At 43.9% G+C, this 24,412-nt stretch overlaps 2 long non-coding RNA genes across 2 annotated transcripts; one reads left to right on the top strand and one right to left on the bottom strand.

The window, feature by feature from the left end:
• Positions 1 to 297: 297 nt before the first annotated feature.
• LOC131914453 (uncharacterized) lies at positions 298 to 5,630 on the bottom strand. Its single transcript, XR_009380140.1, has 3 exons — positions 5,097 to 5,630; positions 1,569 to 1,688; positions 298 to 601 (listed from the first exon to the last, which is right to left on the bottom strand). It is a non-coding gene; the product is annotated as an uncharacterized LOC131914453 (long non-coding RNA).
• Positions 5,631 to 5,708: 78 nt separating this feature from the next.
• Positions 5,709 to 23,914, top strand: LOC131914452 (uncharacterized). Its single transcript, XR_009380139.1, has 2 exons — positions 5,709 to 5,878; positions 22,652 to 23,914. It is a non-coding gene; the product is annotated as an uncharacterized LOC131914452 (long non-coding RNA).
• The last annotated feature ends 498 nt before the right edge of the window (positions 23,915 to 24,412 follow it).

The following is a 24,412-nucleotide window of genomic DNA, read 5'->3' as shown; positions in this document are numbered from 1 at the left end:
AGCTCACAGGTGCCTGCAGGTATATCATGAAGGACTCTGGGTCAGACTGAGGCAGCCTAGGTTTTTCCATAGACTGAGTGTGGGCAAGACCTTTCTTGTCTGTGTGCTCCAATTCCCTCGAGTCATCAATTTCCCAGGCACCAGCCCACAGACCAACTCCAGAAGAATTACGAAACTCTCAGAAACTCAGATTCCTGGTACAGCAAATCTGGAGAGGGGCCTAGGACTCAGTGTCTGTTTGCATTGGATTCTGGAAAAATTCAAACTGTAAAAAAGGAGAAAGAACAGCACAGTTGATCCAGTCATTCATAGCCACTTTAATCTGTGTGATTCCCAGACATAGTACTGTAATTATGTGTATGTCAGCATGCTTGTTCACAAGGTACAGAATGGAAAGCCCGTGGTACCATAGCACCCCACAGAAGGTTACAGGAGACTTCTTGGTGTCATCAGGAGTATTGGCAGTGTTCACAAATTCATAATTGTCTTAGAAAGTTTTTCTTTTTCCTTTGAAGTCCCAAACAGGTCCATTCGTGCATTAATATAGCTCTCAAATATTTTTAGTCCATTGATTTAGTCCATGTGGCCCAGTTTCAGTTTTCTGTAAAGAAACAGGATCGTTTTAGATCAACCCACAATCTTGAGTTTTGTCAACTGTACCCCACCTTCGTTTTACTTCCTGAAAATACATAATTTGACCTGGAGTCTAGGTTGGACTTAAGTTTAAGCATTTTGACATGATTATATGACAGAAGATTGTGTGTAATCCCTCAGGGGCACGTGATGTGTGCCTGTGTCTCTATGGCACGAGCAACTGTTGATACCTGAGTCCACTAATTTTTTTTTGAGGGGGGGAGTTGCAACTGGTCATTGCCTTTTCACTGATTAGCAGAGAAACTTCCTCTTGGTGACTATCTGCGCACCCCACAGCGCAGCTCATGGAGGACTGCAGCCTAAATGCTGGATTCTCTCCTTTAGTTTTCAAAGTCACTCTGGTGCTGGCTGTCACTATGGTCCTCCAAAGTGGCCATTGTTCATTATGTAAACTCCTTGATTCTGATGTATTTGGTGGGCTTTAGTTCTTCACATCCTTATCCTTCCAATTCATCCCTTTGGCCAGTGGCAGCCTCTTCAAGCTGCTGCTGAGTACTTTGATAGATAACATTGCTTTTTCAGAACTTCCTACTTATTAGAAATAACAAATCTCCAAGACCCTCTTGTATACTTCTACTCCAGGCCTGAAATGGCCATTTCTCCAAGGAGCTTTAAGGGGACTCATTATTAAAAAGACTCTTCAGAAGATGCCAGGTATCACCCTCTGGCCTACACACACACACATACACACACACACACACACACACACACACACACACACACACACACATCCCTCACGAGGTGATTCTGACAGGACATCAAGTTTAAGGACTGTTGGGTTAGATCTGAGGTTCCTTCCTACTCCAACCTATTCCAGAATGCTGTTGCTATCTTTCTTGCTAACCGACTGCAAACAATGTAGTTTAAATTATCTTTTAAACATTTATATAAGCAAAAACTTAAATGTGACTTACATTCTTTTTCTTTGCTTATTGCACTGTCAATTGACATATCCTTTTTAAAAAGAAGTGTGGGTATATATTCCATATCCTAGTCATTCTCTGATCTGGAAGTCCCACTTTTAAAAGGTAGGTCTAAGGAAAGAATAGAAAAAAATATAGAAAAAGTATCAGAGTTTCATTTGGAATCTGTAAGACAAAAACAAAAATCCCATAAAAACATGTAGTTCAAACATCCAAAAATAGGGAAGTGGTTTGGTAGAATGCTGAGAAGTTGCTGGAAAGAATATTTTGAGGCCATTAAATAATGCCTAGGAGAACTATACTGCCAGATGCAGGATTATATTTACAGTGTTATAATATGCATATGAAACACTTTAAATGGAATATATCAAAGTGATAGCAGTATGTTAACATGTACATAGGTGATTTCTCCCTACCCTACCTTCTTTTTTTTTTAAGCAAATGACTTAAATATGGATTTTTAAATTCTATAAGTTCTTTTTATTTATTTACTGACTTTGTCATTTGGAAATAACAGGTGTGTGGGATGGGAACATGGAGCACACACAAGAGGCGTCACGAGGCAGGTGACAGGGAGAAGGTTCAACACTGGGCAGAGAAGGGCCAGGGTGCTGGTGGTGATGTGGCTATGCAGCCCAGCCTGCCTTCTCTGTGCTCACACACAGCTCTGCTACAAGTGTGGCTTTGACTCTACAGTGTCTTATTGTCCCCATTGGGTGTCACAGGCATACTGTCCCTGGGGAGTATTGAGGAATGGTTTTTTGCTCCAAAGATCTCTGTTGCATGGGTTAGAAGTGGGATGGCTGTCCAGCCTAGCATAGGAAAGCATTTGGTGGTGAAGGGATGGATTAAACACTGGGGCTTGCCCTTTAGTGATTAGATAGTGAATACATTCTCCAGGGTCATGTTTCTTTGCGTTACACTCTTAACATCTAGAACCCCTCCCCTCCATTTTCCTATCTGGAATGGAGCTGATACCTGAGGCAAAGCTCCACAGGTGAGAATGGGGAGAAGCCCACATCCTGCCACCAGCTTACCCTTCTGTTTGACTCAACTTGATGGCAAATCCTCAAGGGCACACACCTCTCCATTGTTTTCTCTCTTGGCAAGAGGCTGGGAGGCTGGGAAGGCAAGGAGGAAGTCCATTACAGAGGGTTGGGAATGACAGACTGAGACTTCCTAGCTTCCTTCAGCAGGCACCCCGGTGGGTTCTGAACACCAAGGCAGGTTTTGAACAAAGGCATGGTTTAAACTGACCCATAACTTTGGAGAACCACGTTCAGTGTATTTCAAAGGTTGGCTGGGTGTTTTGGTACAGACCCAAAGTCCAAACATGAAAACTCGGTCTGTTAACTTAAAGTGAAAAAGAAAATAAAGCAATAGATAGGAGACATATTTCATAGGCGCTTCTCATTTACATATTTTTATGAGGTTTCCATAGGGGTCTACTTCTCGGGAGACCTCACATGTTGGAGAGGCAGCCTAGAGGAAGCCTGGGAGGTTTCAAGTTTAATTTCTTTTTTTTAAATGATTATTTTTGTTTTATGTGAATTGGTGTTTTGCCTGAATGTATGTCTGTGTGAGGGTGCTGGACCCCCTGGAATTGGAGCTACAGTTGGGAGCTACCATATGGGTGCTGGGAATGGAACCCAGGTCCTCTGGAAGAGCAGCCAGTGCTCTTAACCTCTGAGCCATCTCTCCAACTCCTAAGTCTAACTCCTTAAAATTTAATTAATTTTTTTTTGTGTGTGTGTGTTATGGCTATACGTACTAGTCAGTACCTCATACCCAACCTCATGACCTCATACCCAACCTTTGTTAAAAAAGAAGATGTATTTCTTTCTTTATTTGACTTTATATGTATGATGAGCCTTTACCTGCAGGTGTGTTTGTATGCCCTGTGAATGCCTGATACCCTCAGAGGCCAGAAGAGGGTGTTGGATCAGCTGGAACTGGAGTTACAGACAGTTGTGAGCTGCCATGTGGGTGCTGGGAACTGAACCCAGGTCCTCTGGAAGAGCAGTCAGTGCTCTTAACCTCTGAGCCATCTCTCCAGCCCCCGTGCCCAGCTTTGATGTGCCCATGCTTTCGTAGTGAGCACCTCCCTCACTGAGCCATCCCCTCGCTCCCTCCCTCTACACATCTAACTTGCTTTTTATCCTTACTGTGCCTTGGATCCGAGTTCTTGTCGTTGCCTATAAATCTGCCTTGTTCTTTACTGACAGACGTTTAAGTTGTTTCCATTTTGTTTTATTACACGTGTGGTACAATGAACAGGCTTTGAGCATTGTAAGAACACTTCAAGGAATACATCCACAGAAAGAAAAATCCCTCAGGGTGGAACTGCTGTGTTCAAGAGTAGGAACACTACATTCTACAGTTTGACAGGCATTTAAATTTCCTTCCTCAAAAGTACCAATACTCTTTTATGAGGGGAAAGGGCTAGGGAGCCGAGAAGGTGGGGTAGGGTAGAAGGGGAGAGAACCGATGCGTGAGGACACGAGGCAGATGGTGCTGAGAAAGAACCAAGCCCTAAGAGGAAGGGCACATCTTTGATTAATATTTAATTGTCACGCTACTGAAATTAATTAATTCAGTAGCTGGCTTTGGAGTCTTTTTTTTTTTTTTTCATTTTTCCTTGATACCCCCAAATTCTATAGCTCATCCTGGCAGAGGCTAAAATGGACAGAACTAGTTTGGGGGTGGAGGTAATGTGCCCTGAGTCACAGTGAATGGACCTGGGCCCTTCCTGGATGGGCTGGCTTCCTAAGGAGAAGGCAGTCCTCACAAGGCACTCATGGGAACTGAGGACCAGGGCACAGCTCGACTGGGTTGCTGGCAAGATCACTTATTGGAACACCACTAGATCTAGAGCATGGTCCCCAGACCAGGAGCAGCTGCAGCCATGGGAAAATGGTTATTCTTGGCCTGACTCCAGGCCTACAGAGCCTACAGACCCAGCAGTCAAGTCCTGTTGGGGACCCTAAGAAGTGCTCTGTAGCAGAAGTTTCTCCAATCCCACCCAGCCCTGCGGTCCCGTAGCTGCTTATAAAAAATAATTATTCAGAGGCTTATATTAATTATCAATTGTATGACCTATGGCAGGCTTCTTGCTAGCTAGCTCTTTTATGTTAAATTAACCTATAACTATTAATCTCTGTATCACCACATGTTCTGTGGCTTTACCTGCTTTACCTGCGTCCCATTACATGTTGCTCCTTGGACAGCAGTTCAGCTCCCTGCCCCCCCCCCCCCCCTTTCTCCTTTCACTATCTCCCTTGGATTTTCCCACCTGGCTCTATCCTTCCTGCCCTGCCATAGGCCAATGCAGCTTTATTTACTAACCAATGGGAACAGCATATATTCACAGCATACAGAAAGATATCCCACAGCAGTGCTCCACTTTGAGAGCTAACCACCTATACCAGAATCCAGAGCAGATACAGAAGAGCTGATTTCCAGGAAAGCAGCTGTATTCTGCCCTTTCTGGGGCAGAAGTGACTTATGAACAGCACTTACCCCTCCCCTGCCTGGGCCTCTCACTCCTGTTCCAGTGGGAAAGGGTGCTGTGGGTGTGCCAGGGTCTCCCAGGTGTGCCGAGGTCTCCCAGGTGTACTGAGGTCTCCCAGGAGGTCAACTTGCTCTTTTGCTTCTTCATCATGAATGTAATCTATTGGGCTAATAAAATGCCTTGTAGGCCTCATCCTGTAGTTCCCCTGGTAGATCCAAGATAGAGTCTCTAATAAACACTCCCCACATCCAGGGATAAAGGGGAGCTATGTGAAGAATAGCTTAAGGGAGTTAGCAATGGTGTGAGTCCTGCTTTGGAGGAGATAAAAGCCACTGTGTTCGCTAATAGCTTTACCATCGTATTTTAGAGTCCAGGAAGTTATACATATCAAAGGTAAATATCTTTGTCAGGAAAGGGGCCTCTTGGGATGCAGAGAATATGAGAATATTAGAACTGAAAAGGGCAGCTTGAGATGGTAATAAAGTCGAGTCTCATCTAGGAATAATATTGAAAAATGCTAACACAAATGATTGAAGCTCTCAAAGGAGTTAGCCCATTGTGATGTGGCCTGGTAGAATGGGCCTTGGAGACACTGGGCAGAATGGAATTCCAGAGGCATGCTGGGCATGGTGGAAGAACCAGGGCTGCATGTTTCCACCCTCTAGAGAGGGCAGATGCCATTGGAACTGGCAGCTGGAGCCCAAAGGTCACCTGTCCAGAGAAACTGACCATCTGTTCTGAGTGGGTAGAGACCTTTCATTGCCCTCTGAGAAGGGGACACAGGCTGAGGGTAAGTGTGGGGTGGCCAACCTCCCCTACCACAGAGCGGAGGCAATCTCAGACCCTTGCAGAGGCTCGAGGCTGTGGACCACTTCTGCCTGTAGATTTCCATGCTGTGTGGAGGGGCAGGACGACTCCTCTTCCCACCTGCCTTTCCCTAAATTCTATTAGTACACATGAGCAGCCCTGTGCTGGGCCTCCTCCTGGAGGTAGAATGTTGGACAGACAGCATGCAAAGCTAGAGAACAGACATCTTTTCTCTTCTCCGAGGTCCCCACTAGAGGGGCCTGCAGAGATCATGAAGATGGTACCTCTGCCAGGCTCCCTCTGTGTATCCTATTTTAACACTTTCTTGGTAGCACCTTCCCATAAAAAGGAACCTCTGAGTCGCCCTGAGGCCACATCTGTGCCCACCAGAGATTCCTTGAGGGCAAGGGTGCATGGGTGACAGGCGGATTCACAGAAATTTCTCTAAGCTGCAGGTGAGAAAACAACAAAAACAGATGGGTTCAAGGTGTTGTAGAGGATGACAAAGGCTGGGCAGAGCAGAACCGGCTTTCCAAGCCTGACATCAGGCAGGCAGCGGAGTAGAACTTTGGCCTGAGCGTCTAGTGCCTGGAGCTGCCGGCACTCCCTGCCTGGGAGGCCTGCCCAGGGCCCCTTCTTGTTCCCCTTCAGCGCGTCTGCGGTGAGAGGGGACATGCACTGTTGGAAGGGTTTGCAAACGTTTGTGGGCATCTTGACCTTGTAAGGTTGAAAAGACAGCTTTAATGAAGGACTCTTCTTGAGACACACTGCTTCACGCCCCCACCCTTCACCCAGTGACCTTTTCTTCCGAGAACAGGCTTCTGTTCGCAGCTTTTCCTCCTCCCGGACTCATTCTTTTTGACGCGATTAACAGGTCCCTAGCTTCTGCTTCTGTTGCTGCGATTGGAGGCTCCAGTTGATGAGCAGAAAACAACTTGCATGATGAATTCCTAGCTGGGGTCCTGCAGTGAGCGAGCTCAGCAGCAAGGAAGAGGTACGAGGCGAGGTGAGGCGGGAAACACCCGCACCGGGATACAGGCAGGAGCTGCTTAAACAAGGATGCCTTGCTGCGCTGTAGCTCGCCTCACTGGACGGGGCAGACGCCCTTCTCTTCTCCTAGCTAGGGCCCATCAATCCTGAAGTGCAAGCAGGCTGCTGCAGGGCTGCATTCCCACTTACTGCCAGAAGGAACTGCAGCTTGGATATGGATGTGTAATAGAGTCTTTTCTCCTCTGCCTCTGACATTTGTATTCTCTTCTGGAAAATAAGCTGGGTCAAAAACATACGCGCACACTTGTTTCATCCACATCGCTTAACAATGTCACAGGCCTGCTTTCATTTTTAGGAGTGATTAAAAAAAAAAAAAGAATTCAGTAAATAATTTAGTGTTAGCAGGTGCACACGTTAGGTGAAAAAGCGAGGCACAGTGACCCTGGGGCTTGACACTGTACAAATTAGGGTTGTTGCCTGCATATAACAGTCACTATTGTGTGCTTCCTGTTGACAGTTACTTAGTATATCCTAGAGTCATTAAGAAAGAGGCAAGCCTGGCTGAGAGCATGACAGAGTCCCAGGCACTAGCAGCATTGACTCTCAAGGCCACCATTTGTTTGACACTATGCTATCCCCATCTCTGCACTGGGGACCAGACAGGCTGAGGTCAAAGGCTAGACCCTGGGTGCAAAGAAACCAGGAACTTCTCAGCCCCTTTGGTCTTATTGCGTGGGGGAGGGGGTGGATTCTGCTCTCATGTTGATGTTTCCCCATGAGACAGGTTTTGGTTTCTGGTGAAGTGTCTTTGCAAATCTTTCCCTCATTTCTTTCTTGAGTTGATAACTCATTGCATTTCTTATTCTTCTTTCTGAGAATTTTTTTTTCATTTATATTGGGGGATTTCTGGAAAAAAAACGATGAATAGCTTAAGACGAGATCCAGTTAATTGCCTAACCATACGGCTAATATTAGGCATATTTATTTCTCAGATTAAAATGTTTATTGTAAGCAGTATATTATGAGGGTTATGTGGAAATGTCTGGTGTGCGTACACCCCTGGATGCCTTGATCTTTCATTTTTATTGAGTAATTGGAAATAAAAGAATCTTATTTGGTGCATTTTGATTTTTTAAAAGAAAGATAATGTTCAAAAGGCATAACCTCAAAGAACTCAGGCGCAGTCTCTCAACTGGAGCCCATTATTTGAATTTGCACTTTTAATAGAAACATTTAACTCAGAATTCATTGATCTAGAATTTCAGCCCACTTGCTTTAAACTGCACAATTGGTTTTTCCTACCACATCTGTTGAAATGTATTGAACATTCACTACAACCTGTCATTAGGGAGACGTAGAAAGATCCAGCCTGGAAGCATTTGCTAAGTGAGTTGGCCTGTGGAGCTTCTATGCTTAGCTGCTGAACTCCAAGGAGGGCCAGGACTGCTTAACCTGAGCCTGCAGAGGAATCAGGTGAAGACCTCCCCGTTTGATTTCTGGTTTGCTAACCTGGTCAGGCAGCTGCAAGGGCTTTCCTCATGCCTTAAGTCCTGTGCCTGCTCCCAACACTCATGCTTCATTTCCTTCCTTCTGTCCTGTGTGTAGACCGAGTGTGAATCATTTTCATGACCGTTCCATCTTCGGCATCATCCACACTTCACAACTTGCCATGTGTCATGCTTAAACTAGCTTTTAAGGTTTCCAAAGCAAATAATACTGCATAAAAGCAAGTCCAAGAAAAAAAAAGAAAGACATATGAATTCAGAAATGGAATGATGTGAAGACCCATACAGCTACTGTCAGCAGAGCAACTCTTGGCTCAGGGCATCCCATCTGAACCCAGAGGACCAGCCACTCCCCATCTCAGAACATATTCCTTTTATGAATGCACTTGCACCAACAGCTAAGGCTGTGCAGGGGGCCTGAACGTGTGATAGGAATTTCCTCCCTGGAATATGAATCAACAGTGGCATACAGGCAGACAGCACTTGACCGTTGTTCATGCCGGTGGCTGAAGCAGTCTCTTGGCCCCTGCACTGGGGGCAGACTTCCTGACTCTGTCCTTCATGAGCTTGACTCCTCTGTCTTCTTCTCTGCCTGGTAAGGTGACCTCTCTCCATAGCACCTTAATAGAATCTATTTCTATCTGCCAATCGAACTCAGTTCCTGTTCTGACCGATATACTCTTGACAGGGTTTTGGGGAGTCATAAGCCAGTGGGATGTCCCTCAGCGGTAGACAAAAACCACATTTTCAATTAATAATTATTCATTAGTAAGGCACACTGAGAAAAATTATAGACAGTACATGAAGCCCACAGTATCATGGGCGCTGTTGCTTAGAAAGACTGAAAAATTCATGTATTCAAGTTAAAAAAAATGTTATTTTGAAGGAAATCATGAAGTGATAGTATGGGTATCTCTGGCTGTAGGGAGGGAAGTACAGATTTAATGGATGAAGGTCATGGAGCACCACCACAATTACATTGAAAAGAAAACTCTAGATTTGTGTTTAGGGAAGTTCTCTGAACCACTGTCAGGGTCAGGGATGTTAGAGTGAAGAGAGACCGGAGGCAGTGAAAACTGGGGAGACCTTCTGCCGTGGCTTGGGGGGAGTCCAAGGTTCAGAGTTGAGCTAGGTTGAGCTTCTTTGAGACCCCCAGATGACCCTTCACACACCCCTTTGTTTGGTGCTGAGAATTCAGTCCGGGACCTCATGTATGGTGAATCTCAGTTGTCAACTTCTCTCTATCTGGAATCAACTAAGAAGCATGTGTATGGGCACACCTGGAAGGATTTTTTTGATCAGTTAATTGAGATGAGAAGATTCATCCTAAATGTGGGCCATACTTCCTGTGGCAACTAGACAAAAGGAGGTCCAAGGGAAAATCTTTTGGTTTCTGCCTTGGTGCCTCCCCATCTCGCTGGGCAGTTTAGTTAACCGGCTCGTGACATCATCAGCTCTGGTGCTGCCACCACCACTGAATTCCTTCACTGCTAACAACTTAGTGTTTCTGGACCGAGGACCAGTGGCTCTCCAAGAATCCTTCAGGCCTTCAGCACCAGATTGGGACTACTGAGGTACTATTGAGGTACCCAGCCTTGTGGACTCAGCAGGTACCAGACTCTTAGCCTCTTCAGTGTAAAGACAGCCATTCTGGACTACCTAGAGTGTCCCAGGCAAGCCCACCTAACAGAATCCATTTTAACATACGTTCATTCTCTTGGTTCTTCTCTTCTAGAGAACCCTGATTAATATGCTAGCTAAATGCTCAACCATGCAACTACACCTTTATCCCTTCCGTCTCCCTTCTTGACCTGAAGATATAGCACAACCAGCTGAGGCAGGGTGGAGAAAGGTGCTCAGGGAACCTGACCCTTCTCTCTTCCCTTTTTCATCACCTCCTTTCCTCCCTTGTCGTTTTGTGTTCTCTGACTACTCCCACCCCCAACTGAAGCCTTTATGGCTTTGCTGGCTGAACAGTCAAAGGTGGTCATTATGCCCAGTGTGAGGTTCTGAAGTCACCTTGCTCCCAATGAAGGGATGGATGTGGAATGGAGACCCTGTGGTGGTTTGAATGAGAGATGTCCCCATAGGCTCAGGTCCTTGACCAGTGAGTCTCCAGTGGGTGATGCTGGTTTGGGCAGCATCAGGAGGTGGGGGATGGGAGTGGGGGGTCGTTATGGAACCTGTAGGAGCTGGAGCCTTGGTGGAAGAAGTAGTCAGTGGGGATGGGCTTTGAGAGTTCATTCTCTCTACCTGTGTTTGTGGCTGAAGATGTGGTCTCTCAGCTTTCTGCGATGCTGGACGGCTTCTATTCCTCCCTGCCATGATGGACTCTCCCTCTGGAACTTTAAGACCAAATAAACTCTTTCTCCTATGAATTTCCTTAGTCATGGTGTGATATTTGGGACAGAAGTAACAGTTTTGGAGTGAGATTCTTATGCTATAAGGCATATAGTATTGTGTATATTATTTAGAGTTCAAACACAAACAGTTACTTTTTTCCCCCTTGAGATAGGGAGATAGGGTTTCTCTGTGTAACAGCTCTGGCTGTCCTGGAACTTGCTCTGTAGACCAGGCTGGCCTTGAACTCAGAGATTTACCTTCCTCTATCTCCCAAGTACTGGGATTAAGGGCATGTGCCTTCACTGCCCAGATAACTTTTTTTTTTTTAAAGAGAAAAACTTGTGAGATTTTATTTTGATCTTTTACACCAAACTAATTAAAGGTTTTTCAAGATGAGTGAATGAACAATCTGGTGAAGTCCATGAAGCTTTCTGTTCACTATGCTCCTATCCACTGCCTTGAAAAAGTAGTCCCAAAGACTACAAATGCCATGAAGGTGAGTGTTCTTCTTTGAACTAAAAGAATTCCGCAAGGAAGATATAGCTGTGGTAAAAGAATACATTTCAAACATATAAAGGAGTGAAAAATGGAAATAGAAAGCTTCCTTCAGCTACTGGAGTTATCCCCAGAGCAAATACTGTAAGCAGTTTCTGTCCTAAATTCTTCCAGCGTTTACCATCATAAATTGATGTAATATGTTTGTGCTTCTATTTCTTGATTTATGAGCCTTAAATGGGAACTTTTAATTTCCCTCTACCAAGAAGGAAGGCTCAGAGGACAATGGCAGTGAATCTGAGGGAAGTACATGGATAGATGTGCGGATGAGAAGGTCAAGGCAGAGCCTATTAAATTTCTTCTTTAGCTTACATAAAAAAATAAAGAGGAAGTACACTTTAGCTCATGAGTACGGCTGCTGAAGCTGACTGTCGTCTGCGATGATTATTACAGGGTCCTCTCTCCCCCTCCCACTGTCTCTCCATTCATGCCTGTCATTATCACAGCACCGTGCTTTCCTAAAGACTGTGTTCTTCCTGTAGCTCAAACACAGGCCTCCATCCTGTCTTCACTTGGAATGTGAAAACCTGTCAACGCCTTTGTAAAAATGCTGGTATGTAAGTATCGGCCGCTAGAGCCGGCTGTGATTTGAAGCAGGTAGAAGAAGATAGTCAATCCTAAAGAACCTTTCAGCCAGGGTGTGGCTCGGGGTTAGAACACTTGTCTATGTGCACGAGTTAAAGTCCTATCGCTGCGAAGTGTGAAACAAAAGAAACAGGAAAAAAAAAAGTGATCAAGGATTAAAACAAAACAGAACAACACCCATCTTTGCTACTGGAGGAGACTTTTCCCAAATTCTCAGCTCAGTGAATTTTCTCTTAAACTTTCTTTCACTTCCATAAGCTTGTGTTCAATTGCATCGTGTGTGCATTGTTTTAGCTCATTGAGTTTTGCTCACTTAGTTCTTTCAACTAAGATATAGAGTATATCTTTTGGTTTTTAATTGGGAATATATTTTACTCTAATACTCGACTCATTATTTGCCAAGGCATAATATTGCTGGTAGGAAATAAGTGTCCATTAGATTATTGAGTCAGCCCCACTTCCCAACTGATGGTTTCTTCTCTTCAGGTACGATTGCATGGTTTTATTGGAATTACTATTTGATAGGTGTCAAATTTCCCGAATGTATTTTTCATGCCTCTACTTTTCTTGCTGTGTTTTAGTTCCTTCCTTCCTTCCTTTCTTTCTCTCTCTCTCTTTCCTCCCTCCCTCCCTCTCTCCTTCCCTCCCTCCCTAACTTCCTTCTTTCCTCCTCCTCCTCCTCTCACCGTGTGCCCCTGGCTGACGTGGAACTCACTATGTACCCTGGCCTGTCCTGGAGCTAGCAGAGATCTGCTTGCCTTTGCAACCTGAGTGCTGGGATTAAAGGCTTGTGCTGCCACTGCAGCTTTCGTCATACTTTTTTTTTTCTCCCTGAGGCAGGGTTTCTCTGTAACTTTGAGCCTTTCCTGGATCTTGCTCTGTAGACCAGGCTGGCCTCGAACTCACAGAGATCCGCCTGCCTCTGCCTCCCGAGTGCTGGGATTAAAGCCATGCACCACCACCGCCCAGCTCGTCATACATTTTAACTGCTGATCTCTCTCTCTCTTTTTCAGACTGACCATTTCTCATAGCATCCAGTAGTTGGCATGAGTTTCCTCTTTAGGTATCTGAGTTTTACTGAAAGGAAACCTGTGCTTTCAGGTAAATGGGTAGGGATCAAAGAAAGGCTGAGATAATGGGGACATTGACCAGAGAAGTCTGGCAGGTGTCCTGGGAGATCTCACTTGACAGCATCAGGAGGGCTTCAGTGGTACCCACATGCCTCTGCCCCAATCAGGGCAGCACTGCTGAGTCCTGACTGTCCCTGCAGTCACTGTTCCTGAGTCCTGACTGTCCCTGCAGTCACTGTTCCTGAGTCCTGAGTGTCCCTGCAGTCACTGTTCCTGAGTCCTGAGTGTCCCTGCAGTCACTGTTCCTGAGTCCTGACTGTCCCTGCTGTCACTGTTCCTGAGTCCTGACTGTCCCTGCTGTCACTGTTCCTGAGTCCAGACTGTCCCTGCAGTCACTGTTCCTGAGTCCTGACTGTCCCTGCAGTCACTGTTCCTGAGTCCTGATTGTCCCTGCTGTCACTGTTCCTGAGTCCTGACTGTCCCTGCAGTCACTGTTCCTGAGTCCTGACTGTCCCTGCTGTCACTGTTCCTGAGTCCTGACTGTCCCTGCTGTCACTGTTCCTGAGTCCTGACTGTCCCTGCAGTCACTGTTCCTGAGTCCTGACTGTCCCTGCAGTCACTGTTCCTGAGTCCTGACTGTCCCTGCAGTCACTGTTCCTGAGTCCTGACTGTCCCTGCAGTCACTGTTCCTGAGTCCTGACTGTCCCTGCAGTCACTGTTCCTGAGTCCTGACTGTCCCTGCAGTCACTGTTCCTGAGTCCTGACTGCCCCTGCAGTCACTTGTTCCAGAACAGCTCTTTGTGAAGACCTCACACACATACACTCTGCCTTTACCATCTGGCCCCACCATTTCTTCCCTCTTTCCTCCTCAGCCAAGTCCTTACACAGGAACTTCCTCCAGTCTCTGGTCCGCTATTGAGGGCTGCACCTTTCCTGGTAGTTAGGGAAGGGCATTGTGCAGGTACCCATATAGAGACCCATCTTCAGGTGTAGCTGGAGAGTTTCTCTCTGGGTCCTGCCAAGACCCTGCAGTCCCACAGCCCACTTATAAAACAAACACACAGACATGTGGTGGTATTGTGTTCCCCAAAATATTGTGTACCCTAATAAACTTATCTGGGGTCAGAGAACAGAAAAGCCACTAGATACTTAGGATAGGCAGTGGTAGCACACACCTTTAATCCTAGCATTCCAGAGGCAGAAATCCATCTGTTCAAGGATTCAGCCAAGCATAGTGACTCACGCCTTTAATCCCAGGGAGTGATGGTAGAAGGCAGAAAGATATATAAGGCGTGAGGACCAGGAACTAGAAGCTTTTGGCTGGTTAAGCATTCAGGCTTTTGAGCAACAGTTCAGTTGAGATTCATTCTGAATGAGGACTCAGAAGCTTCCAGTCTGAGAAAAGAGGATGAGCTGAGGAACTAGTGAGGTGAGGTAGCTGTGGCTTGTTCTGCTTCTCTGATATTCCAGCATTCACCCCAATAACTGGCCTCAGGTTTGTTTTTATTAATAAGAACTTTTAAGATTCATGATACACAGACGCTTATATTATTTAAACTGTTTGGCCTAATGGCTCAGGCATCTTCCTAACTGTTCTTATATCTTAAATTAACCCATTTCTATTAGTCTATAAGTTGCCATGTGGCTTGTGGCTTACTGGTACTTTACATCTCGCTTTTCATGGCCGGCTGGCAGCGTGTCTCTGCCTCAGCCTTCCACCTCCCAGAATTCTCCTCTCTCCTTGTCCCGCCTACCCTATCCTTCCTGCCTGGCTACTGGCCAATCAGCATTTTATTTATCAATCAATCATAGCAAAATATATTTACAGCATACAGGACATCCCACAGCATTCAGGAGCCAGGGGCTGTGAGATTTTCTTTAGTGTTAGTTCCACAGTCAAATGCCGGGTGAAAGCCCTTCCCACAACAAAGTGCATCAGGTACACCTAAATACTTATTTTTAAGGTAGCTGATATGTGTTGGTGTCTAGATGCCTAATTAGCAGGAGGAAGATGCTGCTTTTGCACATTCTTTGGCTAATTAGATCTGCTATGAAATCATTCACTTGATGACCACCCTAATGAAGCCAATAAAGACCTCTTCTGAAGCAGTCTATTCTCCCTACCTTAAGCGCCGCACCTCGCTCAGCAAGGCGGGCGCCAGTGCTAACAGACTCATTATCTTCCAAATTCTGATGTCTGTATTCACGCTCTGTTGGTTTCATTAGATACAAAATAAAATCACTACCTATTAAAATTGCATTAAAGCACTAACTTAAACCGACAAAAGCAGAGGAACTGAGAGCTTGAGCTGCTGTTGGGCCTCCTGTGTGTGGGAAACGCCCGCAGTTTGCAGACTCCGTGGATTGCCCCCCCCCCCCCCCCCCTGGACTTTACAGTCTAAACCTGACTGCTTTCCCTCAGCTGAACAGAGTTGCTGGTGAAGAGGACAAGGGTTCTAGCTTTCTGCAGCCCAACGCCACTTTAATGTTTCAGCGGTTATTTTCCGATTTCCAGAAGGAAGAGACATACTCTTTCTCTTTTCAAGTCTAACACAGTGTTTTCCAAAAAGATCACTGACCGACAGGTTTCCTCCGTTGACAGCTGAAGGCTGCTTATAAAAGGGCAGTCAAGAGGCTGTGCTCCTCGTATCCTGTCAAATCGGTGTCACCAAGATTTAAAAAGCACAAAACAAACAAGTGCGCTAAACCATCTTGGTTCTTATATTTTAAAAGGGGGCAGGAATTTAAATGCTCAAAAAGCAGCATGTCACTCCACCTCTTCAGGGGAGTGACAGAGGGAGAGATTTGGAAGAACTCAGCTGGCAGTTACAGAAGGAGAAAGACCCGGGTGGAGAGCAGAATGCTACCCCAAACAAACCCATAGCTAGATTAACCTGTGATCTTGGCTCAGTCACTGTGGATGTTAGTTTTCTTACTTAGGAGTGGACTCGTGGCACCATATTGTAAAATGCTCCTCTCATAAGCCAGTTTACCTATGTGCATGCATGCATGCATGCATGCTTGCGTGCGTGTGTGTATGCATATGTGTGCTTTTAAAAAACTGCCCTCCAGCCAGGCATGAGTGGCAAACACTCGTGCTCCTAGTACTTGGAAGGTGAAGGCACAAGATTAGAAGTTCAAGGTTATGCTCAGCTACATATCGAGTTCAAAGCCAGCCTGAGATACCTCAGTCTTTGTTTAAAGAAAACCAAGCTGGGCAGTGGTGCACACCTCTAATTCCAGCACTCCACTCAGGAGGCAGAGGCAGGTGGATTTTGGTGAGTTCAAGGCCAGCTAGGGCTACACAGAGAAACCCTGTTTCGAAAAACAAAAACAAAACAAAACAAAAAAGAGAAAGAAAGAAAAACCAAACCAAATCAAAACACAAACCAAGCAAGAAGCTGCCCTCCAAAAGAGCTGCCCACCCCCGTGAATAGCACTGCTCAGCGGTCACAGATTGTTTTTAAAAGAATAAAGGCTCAGGGACTGGGGAGATGGTTCAGTGAGCAAACTGCTTAACCTGAGTCCGTATCCCAAGCGTTACCATAAAAAGATCAGGCAGAGTGACATGTGCATATGATGTTGGCACTGGGGAGGCAAAGATAAGAGGATCCTAGGAATTTGCTGACCTCTCCGTCTAGCCTAATCAGCAAGCTCCAGGTTCAGCGAGAGAACTTGTCTCAAAAGGGGAGGAAAAAAAAAGTGAAAAGCAATAGAGACAGACACTCAGTGTTGACCTCTGGCCTCCAGACACACACGTATGCATGTGTGCATGCACCCACACATACACACACATGCACATGAACACGTATGTACACACACCTACACCACACATGCGTAATACACAAAAGGAATAAAAGTTCCACGTTGGTATCTCTTCAGAGTTTCAACACACGCTGGACATCTGAATTTTCATATGAAATGTCCCGATTTGAAATGCTGACAGTTGTGTTAAGTGAGGCTGCTGTGACAAAGGTCCCTCAGCATATCATGGTTCCAAGAGGATGGAAATCCAAGTTGGTGGGACAGCTGTGCTGCATATGGACATTCAGGGGCCAGTGTGGAATGTTCCTTTACGACGTGTGAATATATGTCATTGTGATTGGTTTGATAAAGAAGCTGACTGGTCTATAGCCAGGTAGGATAAGGTTAGGTGGGAGAACCAGACTAAGAGAATGCTGGGAAAAAGAAGGAGGAGGGGTCTGAGGAGTCGCCAGCCAGACTCGGAAGAAGCAACATGAAAAGTCCATAGATGAGATAGATGAGCCTCGGGGCAGCACATAGCTTAATAGAAATGGGTTAATTTAAGTTATAAGAGCTAGCTAAAAACAAGTCTAAGCTATTGGCTGAGCATTTATAATTAATAATAAGTCTCTGTTATTTGGAAACTGGCTGGAGGGACAGAAATGTCTGCCTTCAGGCCAAGGCTCCCATTTGTTGTGCGGCCTTCCCACAGGGCATTATCTTCTACTGACTCAACAGGCCTGGTGGTGCAGTGACTCTCGGGAGCTGGGTCAACCTTGAAGTAGCTGAGAGCTGAAGGAGGCCTCCAGACACACTCTCTGGAGCTGGGACTGCATAGAGATGGACTTTCTGCTTTCTTAGCTTTGGACTTTGAGATCGTTCCACTTATCTGCTGTTACAGAATGTTGTAATGTTTTAGCTAAGACTTTTAGACGCAGCCTTTCTTTACAAGTTTCTGAAGTAGAGTGTGCATCAGAGGCGTTGGCTTTTCTACTTCCAGTTTCCTTTATTTCCTTTCCTCTCTCCCTGTGTCCTCCTGTTTCTACTCCCTTCTCCCTCCCTCCCTCCCTTCCTTCATTTCCTTTTATCTCATAAAATATGCTACATATAAGAGAACTATACAGAAAACATGCCCAGTAGTTCATACTGATGAACCAACTAATTATGCAAAGGAAACAACTCTCTAAATTTTAAATATTGTTTGTTTTAGTTTTGAGATTATAATATAATTGCATCACTTCTCCCTTTCTTTTCCTTCCTCCAAACTCTTCTGTAGACCACCCCCCACTTTACTATCTGATTTTGGTGGAAAGCACATTCTGCCTTAAGGAAAAAGAGTTTATTTCTTTATGTGTATGAGCGTTTGGCTTGCATGTATGTATGTGCAACACGTGCATGCCTGGTGCCCGCAGAGGTCAGAAGAGGCTGTTAGATCCCCTGGAACTGGAGTTACAGATGATTGTGAACCATCACGTGGGTGCTGGGACCTCAATCTGGGTCCTCTGCAAGAACAGCAAGTGCTTTTAACTGCTCAGCCACTTCTGCAGTCCCCAACAACCCTGCTTTTTAAGATATAATTTTCTACTTAGGTGTACATAGCAAACAACCTAACTAGTTTCACTTACTTGTGAAGTTTACACAAATGAGCAAATCCTCTTACCTTGTCTCCCTGTTTGATGTTCTCTCAGCTCTTCTTGGCCTTTATGTAATATAGCAAGTGGTGTGTTCATCTGAACAAGTGCTTTTGATGTTAGCAAAAGTGAAAACTACTGTTGAAGGATATAAAAATCCTTAAAAATGAGCCAAACACTTTTAAGAATTTTGTCATGCCACAGAAAATGAGCCTCCAGGAAGGTGACCATCGTTCACACCATGAGCTGATTATAAAAAGATCAAGGGATGGAAGGGACTATATATGTACTGCATGTAGTTTGTTCTTTTAACAGCTTCTCAAAAATATGTTGGATATATATGAGTCATATTAAATTCTGGTGGTGGAATGGGTAGAAGGGCCAAGGCTACTGGGATGCAGACTGTATTTTCCCTTAGTAATGTACTACATGTAAGGTACCTGCTATGAACTGACTTTGTTTCCCCTAATGCACAGAGTCAGGAATTAACTAGTATTTGGATGTAAGGCCTTTGTGAAGGAAATAGTTGAGGTCATGAGTAAGGGGCTTTCATCGTGAAAATAGTGACTTTATTTGAAGAGGAGAGAAATGTCTTTTTTTTTTTTAAACCACCTGAGAACATAGTAAGAAGACAGCCACCTGAAAGCCAGTGTTGTGGGATATTTGTGCATGGTATGAAGGTGCATTGCTGTGATTGGTGTAATAAAAAGCTGAATGGCCAATATGTAGGCAGGAGGTATAGTTGGGATTTCCAGGGAGAAAAAGAAAGAGGATAGGCACATGGAGGATGCCAGGAGACAGAGAGGAAACAGAAGGTACAAGATGGAGGAGAGGTAACACCATGTGACAGGATGTAGATTAGTAAAAATGAGTTAATTTAAGTTATAAGAGCTAGTTAAGAACAAGCCTAAGCTATAGGACAAGCTTTCACAATTAATGAAAAGTCTCTGTGTCATTATTTGGGAGCTGGCTGGGGGAACAGAAAAAGACTCATTACTAATGGCACCCAATGTGGGGCTCAAACATCCATATTGGGCCTGATAAAGCAGACTATCAGGTAGGGTCTTTTAAGATGCCCTGCTTGAGCAAGCACTTGAGCAGCTGGCACTGGGTACAAACTCCTGCTTCAGGCAGACACAACAAATTCCCAGAGCTGGGGTGGGTTAATGTGGCTCTAAGGCTGGTACCCACCAACATGAGACTAGGCTGTCATGGAATTGAGAGGGATAGAGCCATCTACCAGTGTACCACATGCTAAGCAGAGCCATGCAGCGGTACTAGCAGTTTAAGATTTGGCTCATGCTGTCAGGGCAGGCTGCAGATGCGGGGGGAAAAAGCCAGGTCCAGGCTGACACAACCTCTGAACAGGTTATATACAGTGTCTTTAAAGATGTACTTAGATGCTAAATAAAGAAAAATAGATGTAGACAGTTATAGAAAAAAATAGTTTAAAAATAATAAAGTCTTTAAAGAAAGAGTAAAGTAATATTTAAAAAAGCCATGTAACATGTAAGGATGGGAAATACACAAGGCATCTGGATCCTGTATGGTGCTTTGTTGAGTTTGAAGTTTTAAATGCTAATGTCTAAAAAATAATAGTTGTTGAGAAACATTGGATTATGGAAACTGCTAAATTAAACCAACCTATGTATTTTAAGATTATCTTCACTTCAGAATGAAAGTCAAAAAATAGTGGCACTAGGGGCAAGGTTATGCCTTTGTTTCCATACGAAACAAAAAGTTATGGTTCTCTTCAAAATTAATGACGATCAGATTTGATTGGGGGAGAATTCCTGAAAATCTTGACTACAGGCATGGAAAAAACAAAACAACAAAAGAAAGACTACAGGACAGGTGACATATATGCTGATCCCTCTGCTATGCGAGCACCTCTGAGACTGGATGAAACATGACAAATCTTGTTGGCTACAGAATCCTCATGACTTATTATTACATGCCATCTTTTCATATGGCATGGATAGAAGTTTAGTTATACAGTCCAAACAAACTTATACAGTTAACAGATGCCTTTTACCTGCTCAAACATAGAACAAAAAGTCATATTTAGCTGACTTGTACACACTGCACATTCCATACTTGTGTTAATACAGACATATATGTTACCTTTAAAAGTTTATGTGTTTTCTGGAAAAAAAAGGACCAGATACCAATAAAGACAAGCAGCTTAAGTGATCCAGCCTCTCAGAATGCTTCTGTTACAGCTTCCTCAAAATTCTGCATCTAGAACAATTTCAAAGCTGCTAGCTGAGATGGTCCAGCCTCACAGAGTATCCAGCCAAGACTTCAGATAATCTCTGCACTTTCCCATCACATAGAGACTAAGCAAAAAAAATCATACAGCTAGTTTTCCCAGTTCTTGACCATTATCCCAATTTTCTCAAAGTTTCCCAAAGATGCCATCACAGCCAGACAACAGGAAGTAGTCTAGAGAACATAACCCTCGTATTCCCAAGAGGTGGGGTAGATGGTTTTTGGTTATTCAATGTGTTATAGATGTTTATCATCATTTGGGGGGTTGGTTACAAGCTGTTGTTGGTCATGGTCAGGAAAAAAACTGAACAAAGGAGATTAGATTCAGGGATCTCTCTCAGAAGGGAAAAAGGGGGATATAGAATGATGGGATAAAAAAATGTGGATTGTTGAGTCTACTTTTGAACAACCACTAGTCTCAAATATTTTACACTGGTGTGTATTTTTATATAGTGATCCACATTTAAGGTTATTTTTGTTATACTGTATACATGTTTGCACTCTTGTTTAAACTATTGTACCTATGCAGCTTGTTTAAAAATGTAATGTAAAGTTCTAGTCCTTAAAGCTATTATAAACCATTTATAATAATTAAGAAACACAGGTTAGCCAGGTGGTGGTGGTGCACGCCTTTAATCCCAGCACTCGGGAGGCAGAGGCAGGCAGATCTCTGTGAGTTCGAGGCCAGCCTGGGCTACCAAGTGAGTTCTAGGAAAGGCGCAAAAGCTACACAGAGAAACCCTGTCTCGAAAAACCAAAAAAGAAACATAGGTTAAGAGTTAGTCACCTATAACAATCAAATTTGTAGTCGTGTTAAATACGTTTTCAAAGTCATACAGAAATATATTTTAGATACATAGATGGTCTTCAAACACTTCAGAGATCTACATAATATGATATTTAAGATGTTTTAATAACATAAGGCTTTTCATGACAGTGAGACATGTCTGCTACTGGCAGCACCAATTTATTATAAAAAAGGATGATGGTTATCAAAGAATCCCTATATAGAGTTTGCTTTCAATGTGGCAAAGCTAGCCATTTGGGCAAGAAACTGCCCTTGCCTTGACTGCTGACAGCATGCTGTCCAAACTGGGCAAGCAGGACACAAAAGAAAGTGATTGCTGAACTTTGCCGTGATAAGTTCTTCAAAATTCCTGCTTCACAGAAAAGTCTGTCAGATATTCTAGGGCTGTAGGCCAAAGATGAATACCCCAACATTGCAGAGGAACTTTGTATGACTGTCCAGGCAGCCAGATGTCTCTGTTGTTTCTGTAGTTTTGGAAGTTGCTTGCTCTGTACTTTCTGTTTACTCAGGTAATATTATGTCCTCCTTGGATCTATGATGGGGATTGAAGACTAGATAGTTATACAGTTTTTCTTGTTTCCAAATTCAGAAAAAAAACTTACGTAAGAGAGATAAAGTTTACAAGGTTGAGAAACACAAAAGCTTAAGTTGTTTATCTAAGGAGATGCTTTTAGGTCTAAGAAGATTTTTTTTTAGGATGGTAATAAAAATAGAATGATAAAAAATAATAATGATAGAAAATAGTGTAGGTATAAAACTTTGGCCTCACTAAGTAGGATAGATAATACAGTACTTTCTCCAAATTTGCCAGATAGATGTGGATTAAACATTGTGAATGTAATTCTTACTTGATAATTGTTCTTATTTATATAGTTTTACTATGTCAGAATTAAAACCCTTCCTTTTTATTTAAAAAAAAAGGGGAAATGTTGTGGTATATTTGTATACTGTGTGAAGTTGTATTGCTGTGATTGGTGTAATAAAAAGCTGAACGGCCAATAGCTAGGTAGGAGGTATAGGTGGGATTTTCAGGGAGAGAAAGGAAGAGGAGGAGAAATCTAGGGGCCCAGAGGAAGCCAGGAGACATGGAGAGGAAACAGGAGGTGCCAGATGGAAAAGAGGTAACACCATGTGATGAAATGTAGATCAATATAAATGAGTTAGTTTAAGTTATAAGAGCTAGCTAGGAACAAGCCTAAGCTATTGGCCGACCTTTCATAATTAATAAGAAGTCTCCGTGTCATTATTTGGAAGGTGGCTGGCAGGACAGGAAAAGACTCGTTACAAGCCAGGAAGAAGATGTACTCTGGGAGCTTCATCAACCAGCTTGCTCTTGGACTTCCAGTCTTCAGGAGCATAGGAAGCAGTGAGCGTCCTGTTCTTTAAGCCACCAGCTCTCTGGATTTTTGTATAGCAGCACAAAAAGTCTAACATTCATGTGACACCAATGCAGAAAACAGTTGATGAAGTATCCTGCAAAGATGATCTAGCTACACTGAAAAACAAGGTACATGTTTTGAAAAATTCTTAACTATGAACTTTCACAATCAAAGTACACTGTGGGTAAAAGTGGTTTCCACAAGCATTTCACAATAGGGACCAGGTTTTGTGCTTATTACACAAGCATTTCAAAATAGTGTTCTTGAATCCTGCTAGCGTCGTATGCAATGCTCGTGAGCCAAGAATGAAGCTATTAATAAGTAAACTAATATAATAAGACAAATAGCATTGGGTGTCATGGCTCATGCCTGCCTGTAATTCCAGCACTAGAGAGCTGAGGTAGATGGATTGCTGTGAGTTCAAGGCTAGACTGGTCTACATAGCATGTTCCAGGCCAGCCTGGGCTACAAGCGTGAGACCCTGCCTCTAAAACAAATAAGCAAACAAACAAAAAAAGAAGTAAAGTAAAGTAAACAGTGGGAAGAACCTGTTGAGTAGTTTGGAGCACAGGCTTCAGATGGAGTGAAATCATGTTAGGTTTCCCCTCTGTAAACATGGACCCTCAGGTACAGAGAAGCTAAGAATGGAGGGCTAGCATCAGACATAAACTGACATCAGGGCCTAAACTGAAACCTAAACTCAAGACTGAAGTGGTGGATTCCAGCCGGCCATGTGGATTGTGACCGAGTGTCAGCAGAAAGAGTAACGGCACTCAAAATAGAAAGTGTGAGCTACAAACTACAAAACCACTTGGGCCTCTATGAATGACCAAGTTGACTGAGGCCAAACCACATGCAAATCAGCTGCCGTCTGCTTCTTGTGTAACCGAGACGCGCCACACCGGAAAAGGAACTCGGAGGGTAGACTTTGTATTGTGTTAAGGAGCCACTGAACTGGAGTGCTAGAGGCTCTCGGAGCAGTTAAAGTGAGAAATGGTACAGAGTCAGTTTTACAGCCTGGATGTTTGTACATTCTGCCTTTCATCCCCTCAACAAGTATTTGGCCATCACACTCCATATGCAAAGCATTCATGCTAAGCGCTGAGGCAGTTTTAGGAACATGCACATCATGATCAAATGTTTTGATTGATTTCCTCCGTGGCACTATGTCTACCTTTCAATCCTTGAATCTTCCCTAAAATTTAACCCTTATCTTTGAGAAACTTGAAACTTGTGGAGCATTGATTCTCAAAGAAAGGGACCCTCGTGTTTACTTGAGGTCTATGAGACAGTTTTCAGAAGAGTGAGATGCTATTCTCAGTTCAGTCTGGGACTGTGTGTGCCTGTCACTGTCTAATAGCTAATGTCCACTGCCTTTAAATGTAAAACAAAGCAGGGAACACATGTAAATCAAACCAGAATTTAATGACTTCCCTTTGTTTTTGCTATATCTGTGTTTCAGTTACCTTAATTTCTGTAACATAATGGCTTCCTGTTTATAGTGGTGATATATAACTTCTATTTAAAATCAACTTAGGTTAGGTCTCAGCCAGCAAGTCAGATGAAAGCAAATACCAAACATACAATAAGGCCAGTAGTGGCTGTACCTGGGATCAAGGAATGAATGCAGAAGAGG

The sequence above is a fragment of the Peromyscus eremicus genome, chromosome 7 (genome assembly GCF_949786415.1).
Source record: "Peromyscus eremicus chromosome 7, PerEre_H2_v1, whole genome shotgun sequence".
Taxonomy (NCBI): Eukaryota; Metazoa; Chordata; class Mammalia; order Rodentia; family Cricetidae; genus Peromyscus; species Peromyscus eremicus.
Note: the sequence above shows the minus strand (reverse complement) of the source record. Positions and strands in the feature narration are given on the sequence as shown.